At 37.9% G+C, this 21,795-nt stretch overlaps 1 long non-coding RNA gene across 1 annotated transcript in view; it reads right to left on the reverse strand.

The window, feature by feature from the left end:
- The window catches only part of LOC131575444 (uncharacterized), a 60,326-nt gene that overhangs the window by 34,578 nt on the left and 3,953 nt on the right, over positions 1–21,795 (reverse strand). Inside the window, exon 3 of the long non-coding RNA XR_009276804.1 lies at positions 7,430–7,561. This is a non-coding gene — a long non-coding RNA (uncharacterized LOC131575444). The remainder of the gene's footprint in view (positions 1–7,429; positions 7,562–21,795) is intronic.

Raw genomic sequence — 21,795 nt, forward strand, 5'->3', positions numbered from 1 at the left:
TTCCTTGTCTGAGATGTAAATGTTATCATTCATGGGTTAAAAGGCAGCAAAACACGAGCAGAGGGTTGCATTAGGATTACAAGTGATTATGTATTACCCAGGTTGTATCAGTGCTGTAATCGGTTTCTTCTTGTACTTAGATAGGCTGAGAATCCAGATACAGACCTGGGCTGGGATCTTCTATTTATCAGTGTTCATCAGCATTCACTCCCATAAAAGCAAGAGGTAGCAGAGCTTCAGTTTCAGGTTTAGGTCTTTCCTGGTAATTCACAAACTTTTAATATTTAAAGTCTTTCAAATAAAAACTGATTTAGGGTACCCACACAAGATTCCCACATCTTTGCACACACCCACCCTCAAGGTGGGAAACAGCTTTAATATTGAGAAGCTGGCTACTCACATCACCAGGCTGGCCAGCAAGAACAGAGAGCACCATGCCCTGGCTCTCTTTGCTCCTCATCTCTAACCAGTAAGACATCACCTTAACATCCAGTAAGTACCAAAGACTAAAGCAATTCTGAGAAATATTTCAGCTCCTCTATCACAGACACAACTAAGAAAAACTGTAATATTTCATATGTCAGTGAAACACAAGGGTTGCCCAGAGAGGCTGTGGGTCTCCTCCCCTGGAGATATGCAAAAGCCATCTGAACACAATTCTGAGTGATGTGCTCTAGGGAACCCCTGCTTAAGCAGGGAGATTGGACTAGGTGATCTCCAGTGGTCCATTCCAACCTGCCCCACTCTGTCACTCTTTCAAATTCCCATCTCTAGATATCTTCACTCCAATCCCTCTATAGCAACATGATGTCTGTCTGTCTTCTTTCTCCACGTGCATCCACCTGTCAGCTCTCACCAGCAAAATTTGGACCCTCAGCCCGCTGTCAATGCAACCTAATAGAAGAAAAGAAGCCTTATTTCCTCCTAAGTATCCACAGGCACCGTGGGTTGGGAATAATTGTAAGAGACTGAGAGAAATTATAAAAATGCAAGAGAAATTGCACTGCCATGGAAGCAAAAACAGCAGTGGGCCAAAATCCACTAGAAACCAGTTACTACAAATCCGCCTTTTTCCCTTTTTTAACAAACAGTCCACTCCTTGTGACCAGACTTTCACCGGAGAACTGCAAGGCGTTAGTCTCTCCAGCTGGCTGCAATCCAGCCCCAAGCTCATAAAAGAAAAAGATCACACAGCTTCAAACCATCCCAAAGATCGAGCACTACCTTTAGCTCTTTTGAGAGAAAGCACAAAATTTGCTTACTAAGAGAATTGGACTTCAAGAATAAAAGCAGCTGCAGCTGTCTTCAGGCAAAACAAAAGCTGCCCTTGAATTTCAATTTCAGTTCTGCTGTAATTTATGCTGCAACAAAGAAAGATGCCAGTTTGGGAAAGTAGGACTCTGTGCAGAGTAATAACAGGCTTCCCCATTGTCAGACATGTCATTTGAGCATCTCTCAAATGTGACAGAGCACTGAAGAGGTTTTGCACATTTCTTTTGCTCCTCGACATTTTTAATAGTCAGGGAGGGTTTAAATATTTTTAGATACAGCTATAGAAGAATCTGCATTTCTCAGTCAGGGAAGATCTGAATATAAATCTCTGAGAGAATCACCCCAACAGATGATCTCAGGCAAGCAAAAACAACAGGGGTTTATTCTTTGACATCATGAATGGTGGATGCAGGCCCTCCACAAGAGGATTGCTTAATGTCCCTGGGCTGGGCACAGGCTCAGTTGTACTGGATTAACACCTGAGGAATTCAGTGTTGTTACTGTGGATGAAACAGCCTGGCAGTGACCAAAAACCAGCATACTGAAAGTAAGTCTAGAGAGCAATTACATAGGAGACAAGTGACCTTACATCCAGGAGCACTGCACATAGTTGAGCACACTGAGAATGTGACCAGGACAAAAACATCTACTGAGAGCAAGCTTGGAAGTATAAATAGGTAACACCTAGCTGTGCTTTCCTGTTGAAAAGTCTCCCAGCACAGCAATTCATTTCATGTCCTTCTGGTCCCTGAAACACTGACACAGCACTAAGTACCATGCTTCCTCCTATGGACTGAGAAAGATGGTTAGTAGTGACAGTCACCATTGCCTCACCTCAGAAAGGTGACTGTCAAACAAGTTCTCCATTTGGATTTCTTCAATACTAGTAGCTTTATCAGGAACCTTCCAAAATTGGACATTGCCTTGTTTTCTGTGATGCCATGAATGTTAAATGTCTGCTCAAAGGTGGTTGTGAAGAAAAACCTGAAAATATGATAGCAGTGTTTCTTAAAGACAAGATCACAGGAGCAGACAATAACAACCTTCAGTATTTAATAGATTATTTCTATGCCTTTTGTGCAAATCTCAGCACTACCCATGTATGACCACCACTCCATTTTTGCATTTTCTGGCATCTTTATTTGTTCTTCACATCTACTTTGGTACCGGCCCCATCTCCAGCCCAGGACTGTGAAGCAGGTCTGCTTTTCTTATCATGCATCCTGCTTTTCATACATCTGTTTCCCAGTCCTGACCTACCTCCTTCCCTCTATTCTCAAATTTAATTAAAAACTTTCTCCTCAAACACAACATGCCTAAACTAATCCCTTCTCTTCCCACTAATCTATATTTTCTTCTTCTCCCTATATGGTCAACAGTATCATCATTCTTCTCAGCATTAAAGCCTTCATAACGTGGGGGATATTTTTCATCATTATTTAGTTGACATGCCTGGCTATGCCTATCAAAATCTTCCTCTAAAATTTTTCATTCTTAGAGTTTTCTTTTTATGACAGTGACATATTTCAACATTCCACCATTACTCCTATGACATGTTCCTCTCCAGTGTTTTTTTTCTAAACTATCCAGAAATTAAACAATGAACCTAAAGGCAAGAAAAATGTCAGTCCCAGCTCACAACTTTGTAGACACTGAGGTCATTCAAACTAAGACAAATCCATAGGAAATCAAGCTCTTGGCTTGCTTCATGCTAGGTATAATAAATACTTGCATTTCCCAAAGGCTATGCTATTTTTAATAGATACATATGTCCTAAAATACTTAAATCAAAGGGAAACTTGCTTTCAAGCTCTGAAATGTTCTCTTTATGTACCCTATCTGTCCTAGGTACCTTCCAACAACATGGCAGAATACAAGATTTAACTAGGTCTCTGAAATTTTGGAGACTAATGTAACACTACAATACACAACTTTTGAGTTATACTTCCACTTCATCTATACAATCTTTTAACAGAAGAGTAATATGTGATCGCAGAAAAATCATCTGACTTCCTTTTTGACTTGATTTAAAAGGCACAATCACTCTTTTAAAATGGATTTTTACAAGGTTTATTTAATAGTGAGCTGGATGAGGAAGAGTCTAAAAAAACCAGCCTACTGGAAATGTAACATTGTACCCTAAGTCTCTAAGTGCAGGCTGTGACACAGATTGTGAGTAAATTCTATAACAGTAATGTTTACTACAGCAATTTTTCAGAGCAGTTTTAGAACATCCACATTATTCTGCAAAAATGGTACAATACCACTTAGGAAAAAAAAAGTGATGCAGATTTTAATTGGAAATATGGTATTTTAAAACTCAGGCAAAGTTACGTAAGCATGAGAAAAAAACATAAGACATGGTTTCAAAGCCCTCAGGAAATACGTCACCAATTGCAGATTGGGTTTATCCGAATTTTAGAAAAACCTATTGAGATTAGTTTTTACCTAATACTGCATAAGATGATTACAGTTATTTGTGGCACTTTAATTCCTACTAGAAACAAAATGATGTTTTATAGAGATGTATCTACAAAAAAACCCAAACAACCCTGATATAAACCTCTTTCATCCATTCTCATTCCACAGAACCACCCTTTAAGCTGTGGAATCATGCACTTTTCTTAATGAAATGAAGGCTAGACAAATATATAGCAGAGGTTTCTCAAAATAAATTCTACTTAACTATGTACTGCATTATTAAAATTTATGAAGTTTCCTAAAGAACAGAACTGTAACAAAAAATGTTTGGTTGCTTTGACACATCCAAATGACTATTATTACTCTCTTTCATGATTTCCCTTTTTTATCTCAGCATGATGTCTCCAAGATGCCCCATTATGAGACAATCCCAACAAATGAGGCATTTGGATTTCTGGAGGTTTCATTTCCTCTTCCATGCAGGGTTTTAAAAATGTTCTCATCAGCACATGTGCTACAATTTAAGAGAACCTTATGATTTTAATATCAGCTAGTGAAAGATGACCCTACAAAAAGGAAAAATACTTACAAGGTCCTAAAAACAGCATAACTCCTCACTGCCCATAGAAGAATAGGTAAAATCCTTCTGGTAAAAGAAATCTAGAATTAATTTAAGAGTAATGTCAATATCTAAATTCATGTTCTTCCCCTTGCATGCTCCTTCTGAACAGTTGCTCCTTCTCCCTCCTCTTAAGGCTGGATTTTCAAAGCATTGTGTTTGGGTCACTGGAGTGTAAGTGGGACTCCAGAGACTGCAGTTCCACATGTCACTTTGAAAATGTACCTCTTAGCAACTAACTCAGCTGTCACTGAGCACAGCTACTGTAGCAAGAAGTCCTGCAACAAGAACATCCCAAAGGAAGAAGGGAATGCTTTTGAACCAGAATTAATATGTAAAAGGATGATCCTTCAATAATCACTTACAGAACTTTTCCTTACATGATTGTAGTGGCTTCTTGCATGCAAACAATATATGGAAGAAAAATATTGAATCTTCCTTTCTCTCATGTTACCCCACTTCAGTAGTCCACATTTAATATTTATGAAACACATTGAAGATAAAAATAGTCACACACACACACATTGAGAAGCCAAGTTCAAAGATAACTGAATCAAATCAGCATAATCACACAAGCATAAATTTGAGAATAAAAGGAACTAGACAGCAATAGGTTTGAAAAGTGACTCTTATTATTTTTCTTTATCTGTTCTTGTTATACTCAATTTAAGACATCCTACAGATTTTTAAAGCCTTTTGGAAGTTAATAAGAATTGAACCCACACTTAAAGGACAGAGATGGTTACAATGGATTAATTTATTTGTAAAGGAACTAAATTCCACTGAAGCTCTGGGACCTACAAAAATTGAATTTGGCACATAAAATAAAAAAGATATGTAAACTCTATTCCTGGTAAGAATGTGTATCTCTGCATCCAGGTTAAAGATTGTGTACAAAAATCACATTTTTCATTAGTAGTTACAGCCTAAATATTGGAAAGGTCAATCATTCTGGATAAAACCAATATTTGACAGCTATAAATGAGAGAGTTTTGGAAAGCAATGAACTCAGACTCTGGAAATTAAGACTCATTAAAATCAGGCACAGAAAAATGGACGCTTTCAAGACCATTAGACAGTCTGTAAATATAAAAGACAAAGAAACATTAGCAGTACAGCACTTAAAAAGAGACCAGAAGCTCTGCATTAGGTATTCCTTTGTGTGGAATGGTGGTCTGATTTATAGGTGAATAGAGAAATTACACCATGAAGCTAAAACAGATGTTATGGAAGTGAGGGTCTTTTTAAATACTAATTATGCAAGAATCTCATTATTGATTGTGTAATATCATCTACCACATTTAAAATGTGTAGGATGTCTCCTCTCACAGAGGGGAGATCCCTCTTCAGTATTGTTCCAGAATCTAGACCGACCAAGTAACAAACCAAATGTAATAATGAAAGACTTTGAACATGTCTCACAATTCCCAAATCTCTTCTATAAAAGGAAGCATTTAAGAAGAAAGAAAAGACATCTAAAGGCCCACAAAATAAAATGCCAACTTCTGTAACACCATACTCCTCAACCTGTTATTGCAGCAATCAAAGGATGCAAGTTCTTCTTTGTTTCAACTTTAATGTAGCTATAATCACTTTTTCATTTCTAACATGTGTAATACATCAGCAGATCTTGTAGCGTAGCCACACACAAAGCACACATGTTGTTAGAATACTCTGAAGTATTCTAACTATTCCAAGTAGTGCAGAAGCAAGTGTACAGCTAATGTCACTTCTGTGACTGGTATATTTCTTTAGTATACATTTCTATATCCATAGTCACCTTCATAAAAACAATATGGAAAGGACCAAGCTTTTTTTATTTTTCAAATCTATTTACAACTATTTGGTAAATTCAATTCAATTATGAATCTATTTCCTTTTTAAAAGCATACAGAGCATTAAAGTTATGTAGAGTTTATAAAATAAAGCTAATCGCTTTAAAGAAGTTAAGAAAAGTTACAAGTGAAATAGCATTATCATTAATCAATTCCATTTGCAGGAAATGTTAGAGACTGGCAATACATATTTTCAACAAATGCTACAGAAATTCCTGAAACTAGTTCCAGACCTCCATTGTCTTCACAGTATTAATGCATTATTAATGTGCTTCCACTTTTATGACATTAATCAAAATTTTTCCATAACTGGTCCTGACTGTAGCTCTGCAAGGAGGACAGCTGATACTCTGGCTTCAAACAGCCATAAGTTGAAGGCATGTGTGCTTCCACAAATATGATTTGTGTTAGGAAATGCACCCTTGAGGCAAGTTCCTCACAAAATATAGATGTGTGTGAAGGAACAGCCATGCAATGTGAGCAAAAGGGCAGAGGGAGGTAAAGCAAGGGACATGCACAGTCACAGTCACCACTTCCCATAACTGGAAGCTCAGGCACAGAACAAGGAACATCAGGAATGCCAAGGCAAACAGGTATGTTCATGACCTTGAAAACATTATATTAACAATTTATGGAGGTTGCTTTATATAAAGCTCCAAAACAACAAGCCCTTGATTTTAACATCACTTGCAAGATGAAATGGGGATCTTCAAGTAAGTGGAAGAAAGACTGAGTGATATGCCAGCAAATCTATTTGAACACTGCAACATCACATGAATGGGAACATTCTGCCAAACTGTGTCCTGGAGCAATTTTCTTAACTCATTTTTTAGTTTCTCTGTTTCTCCCTTAGTTTCTCACTTTTCACAAAAACATAATTCAAAAGACACAAAAATTTTCAATGCTACTTGGTGCCAGTGAAATCAAGCAAACTTTGGCCATTTACCTGTGGAGATGGCTTCATCTTCAGCTTTGCATAAACAGTTATATCCTACTCTGACTCAGTATCTTGCATTAAATAAAGCAAAGTAGCAAGGTTTAGGAGTAACTATTCAATACCTTAACTTCTGTTAGGTTTCTGTTAGTTTTCTTTCTCTGAAAGTAAAAAAATACCTTTGAAATATCAGAACACTGAGTTTCTGCTCAGAGAGCCTGTAAGGATCACCTTAACACACTTTTCACCATAAACACAAAATAAATAGTGACTAATAAGAAAGTTACTAGGTCTAACCTAGCTCTGACCTCCAAGAGAGTGCACCTAGTATTAGACATTAGTACCTACCTAGAAGTGCCTGGAACAAGCTGCTCTTAAAGATGCCCATCACCTTTCTGATGGCTTTTTTCAATTGTTGCTCTTCTGGCTTCCGTAGTTTTTTGCAATATTCCTCCAGCAGCACTAAAGCTCGGTCAGTATCTAAAAAAAATACAAAAACCCAAGCACAACAATGTCTTTATTGGCTCTGGAAAGTATCTAAACACTCAAATGCTAACTACACATTTTGAGAGGCACTGTTCACACATATAAGGAACATTTACAGCAAATGTTTATAGAATCATAAAATCACTATGGTTGGAAAAGACCTACAAGATCATTGAGTCCAACTATTAAAGCAGCACCACTGTGTTCCCCAGCAAACCATGTCCCCAAGTGCCACATCCACATGCCTTTAGAACACTTCCAGGGATGGTGATGTTATTGCTTTATGTCATTAGCTGTATGTCATTAACAACATATGCAACACCACAAATGCTAATGGGAAAATTATCTTTGGAACAGCATCTATAACAAGTGCTCAACTTCCATTTATTCAAAACCATCTGGAAGCTATGGGGCCTGGACCAAATTACAACTTGCAGAAGGTACAAAATTATAGACAATAACCATTATAGATATCCATGCAGGAAAACTGGCCTTAAAGCATATTCAGAAAAGACATGAAAGTGCTTTGCTTTGCATCTGCAGCACTCAGTTCTCTGTTTTGTGACTGACAAATGTGTATCTGAAAGGCAGGTGTCCAAGAGTGAGGCTGGTTTTTTCTACTCCCTCAATACATAAAATTGCTATCTACCTCTTTGGTAAATGAGGCTTTGATAGCAGACTTTCATCCATGTGCTGGCTCAAAGAGAGCAATCCAGCCTCTCTATAAGAGCCCAGAGGAGCAGAGCTCTGTGTCTCCGTCTGCTATTATCTTTGTGTAGTCACTTGCCAAGAGCATGAGTGACATGTAAAATTGCATGAAATCCAAACATCGCCATCTTACAGAGAAGAAAATAGAGGAACATGGAGAATCAGACTTCATCTGTCCTTCTCCCCCTCCCAAACAGATTCCAGAAATGAACACAAACATATATATGACACTGAGATATCTGCACATGCTTTTGTAATTGTATTGCCACCAAGTTTTCAGTAAGATTCACAAACACTAAAAAAACAAAATTAATAATTAAAAGAAAGTGCCTCAATCTAGATTTCCTCCATTAGAGTTCAATGGAAGTTTCACTACTAGGAGAGGGTCGTATTCCTCTGGTTAGAATAAACTCAACAAAATAGTGTAAAATGCTTGGAAAGGCAAAAAAGATTGCTTTTAGAATTATTATTTTTGCTAAATAACTAAAAGAAAGCTTTTTTTTCACTATATAAAGATTGACTGTCTTTGTTCAGGGTCTTGATGACTCCATGCAATAAAGGCCTTGGGATGTAACAACCAGAGGAGTTCACATTGGGGCAGAAACATGACTTGTATTCTGTAACCTGATTACATTCTCAAATTAAAAAAGGGAAACATTTTATCAATCATTAAAGTTTAAAAAGATGCAATGCTTTTTCTTTCTCCTCACAGAAATTCTAGCTGGTCACAAGCATTTTAATCAGAGAAATGAAAAACATAATGAAAGAAAAGGATATGTGCACAGACATATATATAAATATATAGTATCATAGAACCATTACGGTTGTAAAAGACCTCCAAGATCATTGAGTCCAACTTCATGTACTTATCACATAGATAGGAAGATTAGGGAACACTTTACAGCAGTCTAGACATTATAATGGAGCAGCTTGCAATTCTCTGCTTTGATCCCATCTTGAGGGGGTCTCCAGGAGGAACCCCTTCTATCTATGATAGCTGTCCTTGGGGCAGGTAAGGACTGGGGCAATTGCACTTAGGACCACTTATAACCCATGCAGTGAGAGAGAGATCAGCTCTTTTAAGGCCACATCACAATACCTGTGCTGGGCTTCCATCAAATCATCCAAACCAAAAGCACAGCCTTGAAACAAAGCTCTGGATCAAAGTGGGATATGGCTGGGTACAAAGAGCTACTTCTGCATGTGAGCTCAGCTTCTTTTGCCCTTAAAACCTTACTTTTACCTTTTAAATTTTACCTTTAAAACCAAATTTACCTTTCACTGACTTCATGACTGTGCCTGACCCACCTGGGACACCTGTACCTTCATAGGTACACTGAATATTCTGGCCACCCCCAATAAAATAATTAGCCCGTAACTTAAAGCATGGGTCAGAATCAGTAATTCACCTCCTCTCAAGTACAGACATGCATATGCAATGAATCCATGGTTACTCATATTAAAGTGAAGCCATGGAGTGGTGGAAAACCACTGCAAAGCATCCAGTACTGAGGACACATTTTAAGAGCAGATTGAGAAATTAGGAAAATGGGATGCAAATGCCTCTTCCATACCACAGATAGCACTCCCTCTTTCTTAGTGACTTAGGGAAGCATGCTGACATTCCCTCCTTCATTAATCATTCCTTTCCTAAAGTGTACAGTTCTTATTTTTAAAAGTACAATGCTACAAAGGTAGCATCCTTTGGGGATATGAACAGTTTTTATTTTCACTTGAAATACTATTTTTCAATTCATGAAGATGCAAAAAGTCTACTTTTTGTTCACCTCAGAAGAGTCCTACAAACTGAACAACCAACAACAGAGCACAGTTCTAGTGCTAAATCTAAATCCCACAACAACTAGTGATCTTCCTGCCTAATTTTCCTTTCTAGCTTTAATAGGATACATTAATTTTTACACCATCCCTAAGCTCCAGCATGGAGCTGCATTCTTTTCCTGCACAATCTCACTTGGCAGCAGTGTATCTAGTTTTCCAAATAACCAGTGATGGCTGACATGTGCTGGGTGATTCAATCAGAATGCCCAGGCATATCCTGACCAAGAGTTTTTTAGCATGTCAGGGAGAGGGGCTGTGCAACCACTACTACTGGAGCACTCTCGAAAAGCCAAGGGATTTATGGAGACTACTTGAATCTCCAGTCAATTTGTCACCAGATTAGGCTTTCAAAAAAGAATTTTCCCCCTTCTTGATGAACTCTCCTGGTTATAAGTTACTCAGAACTGGATCTTCAGATGGATTTGACAGTATTTAGCATGCCAAGGCACAATCCTATTCAACACCAGCACAGCACATGCCTACCCCTGCACAACATAGAGCAATAGGAAATAATGTAATAAAATGGCACAGCTGAAGGAATGCTCAGTACTCTCCCCAAAATAATAACCATTGTCAACACCCAGTGTTACTCAAAACATATGAAGACATCCAGTATTTTTTCTTTTGCAGCTACAAAGCTTAAGTGCAAGAATGGACTGCCTGGTCTGCAGCACAATAGCCAAATAAGAACCATATTCCCTGTCACCCAGTTAAACAGAAGTTTCTGAATCTGAATTCCCACACATTATTTTCATCAAGAAGAATGAGGGATTGGTGGCTTTCAAGAAGGACTGTAAGCATGACAGTATTCAATAAAGCACACAGATAATTTATAGCAGCCAAAATAAATACTGTACCTTACAGGGTATATTAGAAATGCAACCAAAAAACTCTTTGTTCTATGGTATCACTATTCTCCAGTACTGATACCAAAACCAAATTCAAGCAAGACAACAAATCCACTGAACACACAATTTAATATCCCAAGAGGTGGCTTCTGTATGGATCCTGAGTAGGTCCTTTGTCTGTGAACAAAAGACCACTGAAAAGTCAGCATCAGCTGTGTCCCATGAGGCCTGCTGGACATAGATCTAATTTTTTTCACTGCTTCTTTGTATTTTATGACACTATGTTTAAATTGATCCTATTGGCTTTGAAAGATGACTTCTATAAGAACCATTCAGAAGATACAGTCCTACAAAACACACATATTCTTACAGTCAGTAAATGCATTATTGTTTTGTTTAAATAAATCATACTCAAAACATCTTAATACAATTGTAAGAAAAAAATCTTAAGGAATAAAACAGCTTTTACAATTCCACAGGATCTTGTACAAGAAGTTATCTGTTAACCCAAACTAACTCATAATTCTGTAAATTTTACTGCTTTATGACTCCATAATTTTTTAAGCAGTTCAGGAATGTTTGCGGTTTATGTTACTGGTCAGGGAATGGGTAATCACTACAATACAGCAAATCAGAGGTATGTAATGTTGACACAAAACTACAGAGCTGTAACTTTGTTTACTGGACTCCCTCAGAAAACTTCTTCCTCTCTCAATCCAAAGTTTTCACACAAGGAATTACTCAATTTTCCTTCTGCAGAATGAGTCTCTGCTTAATGTATTCATCTATGTAAGAGATGCCTCAAAGAAGAGGCAAATCCTTTCCCCCAGGTTATTGTTCTAGATGAGATCACTACAGCCACACATTATAGAACCCCCACTGTATAGACTTTTCTGTGATATTGATTTTTAAAGTTCAATAAGTAGACATTTATGTCATAGAGTAAAATAATCTATTGGGGCAATGTTTATATATCTGATGAAACATACAAAAATCGTACAGAAAATATAGAAAACCCAAGTTATATTTTAACAAAATGTAACTTTAGTATATCTTACAGACAAAAAGTTTTCTAGGGATACTGTCTAAAAGAAATGAAGCCATACCACCAAGCACATAAAGAGTAAGATGCACTATATATCAGGAGAAATTAAATTCTCACCAATAAATTGTTTCCTAAAGCATTGCTCTTAAAATGTAAGCCACACATATGAAAGACTAAATTTGATAATTATGCATACTTAAATTAATTCTGCAATAATTGTATCATCTACTTTGCTAAACAATGTAAAATCAATTCTATATACTTCTCAGCGTCCATATCCGAAACTTGGATGCCACTTGCAATACTAACCAGTACCTTGAAGCAGAAGGATTCCCTTTCTCTGCTGATTTGTTTTCTATGCTCTCATGTTTTGCAAGCACATTTTTAGAATCACTTTGAAACTCCATATAGGCAAGGAGATGCTCTACTCACTGCAGCACTTACAGTAGAGTCCTGGTAGAGTTGAAGCATCTGCAGCTCTGCTGATGAGACCAGTGGAGTTGATTTAAAAGTTTTTGTGCCTTCATATGGGACTGAGGATGACACAGCCGTGCCTGCACATGGCAGGTCACATACTACACCATACTACACCAGGAGGGTCCCCAGAAACAAATTTCTTAATTACCTCCCAGATATTTATGCACACCATTTATCCTTCAGATGAACTAAATATAGTATACCTGAAGATAATTTAGGCCTATCCATAAAATTCAATTTAATAACTAATTAGGAAAAGTTGACTAACAGGATTAATTGAAACTACATTAAAAAGATAACAGTTATTAAAAAAACAGTCTCCAAGCAGCTCCATTTTCAATCCGGGGTTTGTTGAATGATGCTGGCTCAAACCAAAGGAGCAGATAATGGAAGCACCACATAACTCAAGCAGATGCTACTAAGGCCATACATATGACTAGATGACTATTTTCAAGCCATCAGAGCTCCTTCTGGCCACAGTAAAGTCATAGGCTGAACTCTTGTGGACCCATATATGTAACTGGCAGGGACCAGTCACTGATTTTGCACTCAAATTTTTGTTGAACACCCCCAGTCTGCTGAGAGCTGCTGCTGTTTTCCTTGGGAGTATGATCCTGTCATTCAACTCCTGCCATGAAGCAAGCTGGCTCAGAAGATGGAGAGAAAAAAATGAAAGTATGATTCCAAACCCAGCGAGTTCTGCCTTGCACATGGAAGAAATCAGTCAGCTGGTTAACAGTGCCCTGCACCAGCACAAGGGAATATCAGACAGCCACTGCCTCTCAAGGGAACCAAGTCTACCACAGCCTCTTGCTAAGTTTAGAAACACATTTACATTTTTTCCCTCCCACTGGCATCAGAGTTTGTGAATGAAAATATTTTTGGGGTGCAACAGGGTGGGAAAATGCTAACTTAAATGAAAAATAAGGTTTCATTGGTGAGAGATGTTTAACATTAGTTGAGATCTCACCCTAACTGAATTGATAAGACAAAGGGGTGTTTTTATTTCAATTTCTACTTTTTTTTTTTTTAAATCTGCCTTTTCCTAAAAGGGATTTCAATTATCTTCTGACTTGTGAAGGCGGTTGTAGAGGTGAATTTTAAAAGCAGAAAACGCCAACACATTTCAGGAGACACTTTACAGGTTTTTGAGAACCAGAATTGGGAAAATGTAGGGCATTGAAGCAGGAAAAGACATGAAGAAGGTTGGAGAAAAAACACAGGAGCCAAAACAGAAGTGACAAATGGAACCAGAGCACCAGAAAAGAGAGCAAGGAAGTGTTCTTGGTGATCTTTGATAACTTTAGAAGAAAAGGATGTCAAAAACTACTTTAATTTTGGAGAGTTCACACCTTCATTTAGATGACCAAATGAGACAAAGGAGCAAACACTGCTCCCTGCTTCCAATATTTAAAGATACCTTGATTTGATTCTCTGGTATGGAAATCTTAAAAAATTAAAATGAGTTGTTACAGACCAACAGGAGGGAATGCAGTAAGAAATTTCCAGGCAACCTGCCTCAGGACTGATCCAAGTCAAAACTACCAGTAACTCATTTACCTTCCCTGATCTTCACACAGAACAGCAAACACAAAGAAATAAATCCTGCTAATACATAATACTCAGTACCCACAGAGGAAAAGAGTAGAAAGACAGTTAAAATTTTAGAAAGAAATTCAAGTAACAGTACAGTAAGGTGGTTGAGAAAAACACAAGCTGTAAGCTCCCATGGTTCAAAGGACTTGAGAACTATTAGACAAATTATAATCATACAATATTTACATATAAATGTCAATATGAAACTTGAATTAATCTAGCAGACAGCACAGAGGGAAAGCAGACAGGGAATATGTGTGAAAAACAGAAAGCTCCCAGCATATTGGGCCCTTCATCTCTGTAAGAGGACTTTAAACAACTATACAGAAAATGCAGCATATGGGTTATACAACCTTGAGGAAGCATAAGGCATGACATATGTGACAATCACACAGTGTGGCAAGCACTCAGAACAAACAAGCAAAAGGGTTAAAAATAACAGCTCCTCGGGATATGCATGGCACATAAACCCATCTTCTGTCCTACTAGGGAAAACAAGGGGACAGAAAAAGGAAGGGGTTAATGGAAGGGATTACTAGGCAGGCTTGTTTCTGCAGTTTCAGCTTTTAACAAGTAGACTGGCACACAGAGGAGGCCAACACATGGCCTGTGGAGAGGAAACTTGGAGATTAATCTTGGGCAAGTGGAGAGTCTTTCAAGGAATAATATTTCAAGTTGAGGTTGCATTCTGAGTCGTCCTTGCTCTCCATTATCTGTAAAAAGCGTCCATAAACTAACATCCAAAGACATCCATAAACTAACCGTAGCCTTGGTGAATTCTCTGCACAACTGCCTTCCTGCTGAACACCAGTTTAGGAACAGTTCCATTGTGCTAGACCAGACCATGATACTGCCAGCAGACAAGAAATGGCCAGACAAACTGTAAGAACTGCTAGTCAAGTACAACAGCAAATTTCTCAGAACAAGGCAGTATTTATTACATGCCCAGGTATATTAAGGGGAAACCAGGTATCGAAATGCCAAGGAAAACTGAAGCAAGGACAGGTAGCTTTGCACTGAGCAGTGTTACCACGCAGTTGTGTTACTGCAGGTCTCTGTGCCCCACACAGTGCATGGGAAGGGCTGCCACAGAACCACAGAAGTTGCTCAGCAGTCTCTTGGTTCCAGAATATTTATTTGAGCAGACAGTACAACACAGAGGGCTAAATGTTCTGCAAGTCAGATTGCTTTGAAGGGCAGGAGTTGTGTTATGATGTGTCAGCTGAATTCTCTGAGAAACAGAACAGACACAGAGAGCCTAGAGGAGCCCTATGAGGTTTTCAGTTTTCCTCCCTGCTGTGCAAAAAGACCCAGACTTACACCCAGATGGCATCTAATGGCACTGGAAACCTCCTACAACATCCACAAGATCCCTCACCATCTGACTTCAGTGCTTGAAGGATCCAGTGGTTTTTTCCTACTACACAAAACCAGTATTTTTTTGTTATAAATCAGGACAACTACTTGTCCTCCAGATGTCAATGTGTAAAGCAAACCACAATTACTCCCTTTATAGCCTCTTCTACACTTGTTTGTCATGACCCTTCCTTGCTCAGTGTCCTTTTTTTCACAGTTCCAGCCTCTGCAACTTTTATATACTTTTGACATTCTCAAAGCCTCTTATTCCCTTTTCTGGAATTAAATTTATCTTAACACACAACCTATAAACTCAGGCTGGACACCCAGTAAGGACATAGGAACACTGACTGGTGGATGCAGCTGGACAGAAAAACCATCAGCTTTATGAAACACAACAAACGCGACCAACCAGGGAAGTGATGGTTTCCTTTTTTTGCCAATTGGTTAAGAATCAGACTTTTTGTCTAACTTACTATAAGGAAAACTAAGAAAAATTTAATTTATCAGTGTTGATTAGTTCTATATAACCTTGTTATATCTTCACACTTCATTTTACAATGTATAACCACACATCTGTTCTGGTAAAATGCTGCCTTCAAATATTTTTTAGTTTTAAATATAACTCTTTAAACTTGACTAACTGTACTTACACAAGGAATAAAATAATTATATAAAGATCAGGAACTGGCTCAGCATAAACTCACAAACTTTACTCTAGCATTCTGTTTATCAGAAAGCATCCTGAAAACCAAGCTACATTCCTGCTTCAGTGCCCCTAGATGGTACTATCTGACCCCTGCAATCCCAGATACATCTTCTCTACTCATCCCTTCCTGTAAACTACAATTAAAATATAATTACTATTATTAATATTATTTTAATTATAATTAAATAAAATACTCAGTATTTAGTGCATAACCTGTTAATCTTATGTATCATGCTTTCCCATAAGAAAGAGCCCAGCTCTTTAACAGGGCTTCACTCTGGGACCTGAATTCTTCCCACCACATCGCTTTTCCTCAGGGGACCACAAAAAGGCTTCAGCAACTGCTGATATCAGCTGCTCGTCACACCAGGGCCATTCCTTTTTTCCAATGAGTTCTCTTTTCCCAGATATGTTGAAGGCAATGTGGGACCTGTTCATTAGCAATCCTTCCTCCAGTTTGGTGACCTGGCTACACAGGTGACCTGTTTGCATTGCAGAAAACAGAATGAGCAGATTCTGGGGCCTTGAGACTCCTTCCAAAACTACAGACATCCTGCAATTACAAGTAGCTTCACCAGACCTTGTTTCTGCTTTTCAAGTGTCACAATGTTAAAATCTAGGTGTAGAAATGTTGATGTTAAATCAACCATGCAAATATGAAGACAGAATAAAAAATGAAGCCACAAACCCTCAAATTGATATAGCACCAAATAAAAACCTCTTATTTATACAGCTGAATAAATGTAAATTGACATCTTAACAATGCAAAATTAACAGAGTGCCCTGCTTTGAAGAGCTTACAATCTAATTGAATGCAAGACCCAAAACTAGTGGAACTTGATGTATAGTTGCAAGAATAAAAACCAGGAGTTGCACACTTGGTACAGCAGCTGTGTATTTTTTTTCCCCCTTTAAAAGAACATTCAGTATCAAAATTAACATAAATGTGAAAATTAGAGTGAGAAAGAAAACTAAGGAAAATATGCCTGTTCAGGAATAAATAACCTCCAAACTCATACAAAAGAATCATTATATTACATGAAATAAAAAACAATTCAGTAACACAAATGCCTTTCTAGTGATGCAAAAAAAATAAAATGGAATGAGATCAAATTACCTTTCTTTATTAGCAAAATAGGGATTATGGTCTTACATTTTCTCACATCCACGTTAAAATTTTTAGTTAAAGAACCTTTGTATTATACTAGAATCTCTGAGTCAATTAAAAAACCCAACATGTGCTTTCAGGCAACAACATAAAATAAATTCTACATTTTGGACATTAAACAAACAGGTCTGTAGATTTACAAACCTTGGGTTGGGGCTGTTTGGTTGGGATTTTTTTTCTTAAAATCACAGCTTAGCAGATATCCATCTGCAAAGCAGTGTTAATGTGGTGCTCAACACCTAGAACTGAACCAGAAAGTGCCTGGAATTATTCCACTACAGCATAATGCAAGATATGCCCATACAGTCGGGGGACAGGAGAGCATTTGAAATCAGAAAAGATTGGTTTCCGGTTGTGTAGCTGTAAATTGTCCAGATTCCCTCTTTCCAGGAAATTCTACATGATTCAATTCCCTGATAAATATGTTTTGAAGGAAGCATTAACCTCTTCAGCCCAAAAGTGAAGACAGACTTAGGGAGAACTGCACTGACTTGTTCTGACAAAGTGTTTACTGCCACCAAAAACAGTTGTGGACCACATCCAATAAAGAGCAAACGTTTTCTTCACGTATTTTGTATGTTGATTACTAGTGTCATCACCCATCAGGTCAGGGCAACTTTGCTGGCTCTTTCTGGAATGAATATGGGAGGAGAAAAAGTGACCTTTATTTCTATTTTTATAAAGCTGTTGTTTGGCACGGTGTATATTTACAGTAAATACAAGATACCACAGTGAAACAGACCTTAAATACTTCTAAGAAGCAGGAACCTGGTATGACCTGACCAAAATAAGCGTATCTGAGTAAGGCAGATTTTCTCATTTTGCTGAAACAGGGACTGCAAAATCATCTTTTATCACACTTGGCCACTAGTTACAAATTCAGCTTTTTCTCCATGGTTACCCTCTGACATCTAGCTTGGCCATCTGGAACAAATTCAGAAGGAAAGAAGAGAGGATAAGAAGGAAAAAGATTATGCTTATAATGCAAGACACCATTGCTTCTACTGAGTGCAATATACACTTAAAAGGAATGGAGGAGAGGATGCACAGCTGCCTCTTGTGCTTGTATCAACACTATGGTTGCTTCCAATTCCAGTGACTATAACATTTTTTCCCCACTAAAATAATGAATAGTGTTAATTTATAGCACTCACAGAACACACAGTGTCAGCTCTCATAAGTATCTCATATAAGGAGATGTTTCTGCCACTAACATTTATATGAGAGAATGAGACATCATCAAAATGAGGTGAGTTATAGTGTCATTACCCTGTGTTTTGTCTGTGGGGAGAGAGAAAATTACAATTGTCCAGAAGGCAATGCAGATCTCAGATGTGTTAAAATGCCCTTTGGAGGTGCATCTCTCTCTGCTGACCAAAGCAACCCTCCAGAACAAAAAGTTGGGCACCCTACCTAAATGAGGCAATTAAAATGGGATGAATCTACATTAAACATCTGATAAGTACCAGAATAACAACAGGGCTGAAAAGGAGTACAAATTTCATTGTTCCCGGTATAGAGCCCACTGAGCTTTGCATTGTGCGTGCATATAACAAAGGCTTGTTCTGTATAATGCTTGCTCCTATAGTCCTTTTGTGGACAAAATACTTCACTGTTTCTCACAACGGAAACAATGTCTGGCTGGAAAAAAGTCACTGCCATAAAAGCAGTAACATCTTTAAATCAAAGCTTTGTGGTGAAAATTGGCATGGTTTAGAAAGTAATTTTCTGACACTCTGGACATGATTCACTGACCCTGAAAGAGTTTCAGCCTGTCAGGGGCTCATCTGTTCCCAGGGGAAAAGTTCCTGGGAAGAGTTTTCTCTCCAAAATTGTGTTATTGTAAATAGATACTATTTCGCAAAACAATACTGAACAGATGTTTTTGGTGTGCTTTCTCTGGTCCCACCAATGGGACCAAAGGGGTGTTGTTCCTTCTACCAATCAGGGTAACCTGGTCAGAGAAGCTTTGTAAGAGTTGAGAAAACTCCAAAAGAAAGGTTTTCTTTGCCTCACGAAGCAGCTGTGTGTGTCAGATTATCTGAAGAACCCTCAATACATTGTGTCCATTGGTGACACTGACACTTGTTTAACTCTTGGAAATCTAAAATTGTGCTTTCCGCAGTCCGTAAACACAACTAAAATTTGAACAGCTCCCATTCAATTAACTGTACAAACTGAGAGATAGTTGAACAAAACTTGGAGTGAAGGAGGTGGCCTTTTAGCCAAGTACTTGAGAATTCTTATTCAGCAACTGAAAGAACAAAAATCTTGTAAAAACAATTACCTGTTACAAGAGAAAGAAATTTTCCAATATATATTGGATTTGCTGCTGTAAGATGTACAAAGACTGAAACCATAGCCCAGATTTTTGAGCACAAAATGTTATGATCCTAAATTTAAGTTTTGTTAGCTAAAAAGAAGCTGCCAGTTTGGAAGAGAATTAGGGCATGAATAGGAGCTAGCTTTGTCTGGTCCTTTATGAACTTTGCTTTAAAAGTTTCTGCTGAGTTGTTTTTAGACCTCTTCCTTTCAACAGATCAGCCACAAAGTCAGCATTACCACTACAAAATCCAGCATTTCATAGAGCACATCTCTCAGATTCTTCTAAATGGCCCAGAAGTTGTCCACATGGGATCAGAGACACGTTTTGATTCTTGACATTGATGTGCTTAATAAAACATGTCCTGGAAGGCATTTTTTAATATAAAAGGAATGATGCAAAAAGTTATTCTATGACAGAATCAGCACATCTTTATAAACGGGCAATAAGGTGGGGCAAGTCAAGATGGTATCAACAGCAGCCCAAAGGTTTCATCCGACTAAAGGTGCAATCCTTCTCCCTTTGAGAGATGCAAAGTGGGATGAGGGCAGCACAAAACCCAACACTCATATCTCTGACTGCCTAGACACAGCTAGATGTGCAAGGAGGATGACAGAGTTAGTCTAGAAGCACATGTGCAGCCAGGCACCCAGATGTGGGGGTTCGTGCCATCTCTGTGTGAATCACAAGCAAGCTCCAAAACTGGAATCTGGTCTCCATCGCAGAGGAGTATGGATTTAATTAGTTCTTTCCCTCACTGTGAAAGATGTGAATGAATTACAGTAACATTTTTGCTATTAACTATTCTGTTGATGAATCCAAAATATATGCGATTACAGATCTAAATATAGTCCCTTACAGTTAACAGAAATCAAGCTAAGTAACTCAGGAAGGGAGGGAGGGAGGGAGAGCATTCATCTAAACCCATGCAAAAACCTAACTTCACCTCTTCTGTACGGTAGTACTATTTTACTTTGAGGCAAAGCCTTCCTCAAGAAATTCCATAATATTTCCATTAATAGTTCTATTTGGAAATATCCTCGTTTGCAAAAGTAAAGTAAAAATTAAGCAAAAATAATGAATTTATTTACTTCTCAAAATTGTTCATCTCATTCCATCTCTAAATGGCACTGTTCAACAAATCATTTTGTAACTACAGTCAGATGCCTGTCTTGTCCAATTTAAAACTTTAAGCTTACTTCAAAATTAGAGACAAGCAAAAACCAAAGTGTCCTTTGTTTAATTGTGCAGCAATAGTGCAACAATCCATGCAATGTCTCACCCTCTACCTAAAGGGAGCACATCCAACACCACAGGGTACTCCATACTTCCTTTCCAGCCTTGATTTTTGCTGGTATTTTATTTATATTTTTATTTATTTATATTTATTCATATACAGCAACCATGTCAACTCTGTGAACATTCCTGGAATGTCGAGCCTCATTGCCCTCCATACTGAAGTGAGAAAAACAAAATATTTTCACTCTAGCACATCAGAGGCAAGAGCAATCAGGTATTGATATATGACTAGAACCAAATTATTTTTTTTCCACATCCATAAGAAATTAAAGCTTCCTATAAGTTATATGATTTTTATTATTAAGCAAACTATTTTTTTCTTAACTATACAGGCCTGGATTTTCAAAAGCAAGATGGCAGGTATCACACCAAGCATCAAGGTGAAGTGTAAAGTAGGTGCAAAGCTCTGTGAAATTTGAAGACTGGTACAACATGTGAGAGCTATTTCAAAGGAAAATTCTCAAAATGTTTCAGTTTTTCTTTAGAAAGACCCAGGACCAGCCAGTGCCAGAGAAAGCAGGGCTTGGTAACAACTTCCAGTGATAAATATCAGTATGTTTTAAAGACAGGTTTCCCCATCTCCATACTGATTTTAGGAGAGTATTTTAATCAAATCCAGAATAGCAATGCAGAAAGAAGTGCTGACAAGGAGAGGGATAATCCTGTCCTCAATGCTGATACTGAAATACTTCTGCACAGCCTACAAGAGAGTATCCCACTGAGATTTCTACAGATGTCCTCGATGGGAAGGAGAGTAGATATGAACTCCCAAATTTTCCCCAGAAAGTGAAAATAAGTCATCATCAGAAGTACTAAACTAGTTAGCCACAAACTGCTGTCAAAATCATAAAACTAATAAA

Source organism: Poecile atricapillus, chromosome 1, assembly GCF_030490865.1.
Source record: "Poecile atricapillus isolate bPoeAtr1 chromosome 1, bPoeAtr1.hap1, whole genome shotgun sequence".
Lineage (NCBI taxonomy): Eukaryota > Metazoa > Chordata > Aves > Passeriformes > Paridae > Poecile > Poecile atricapillus.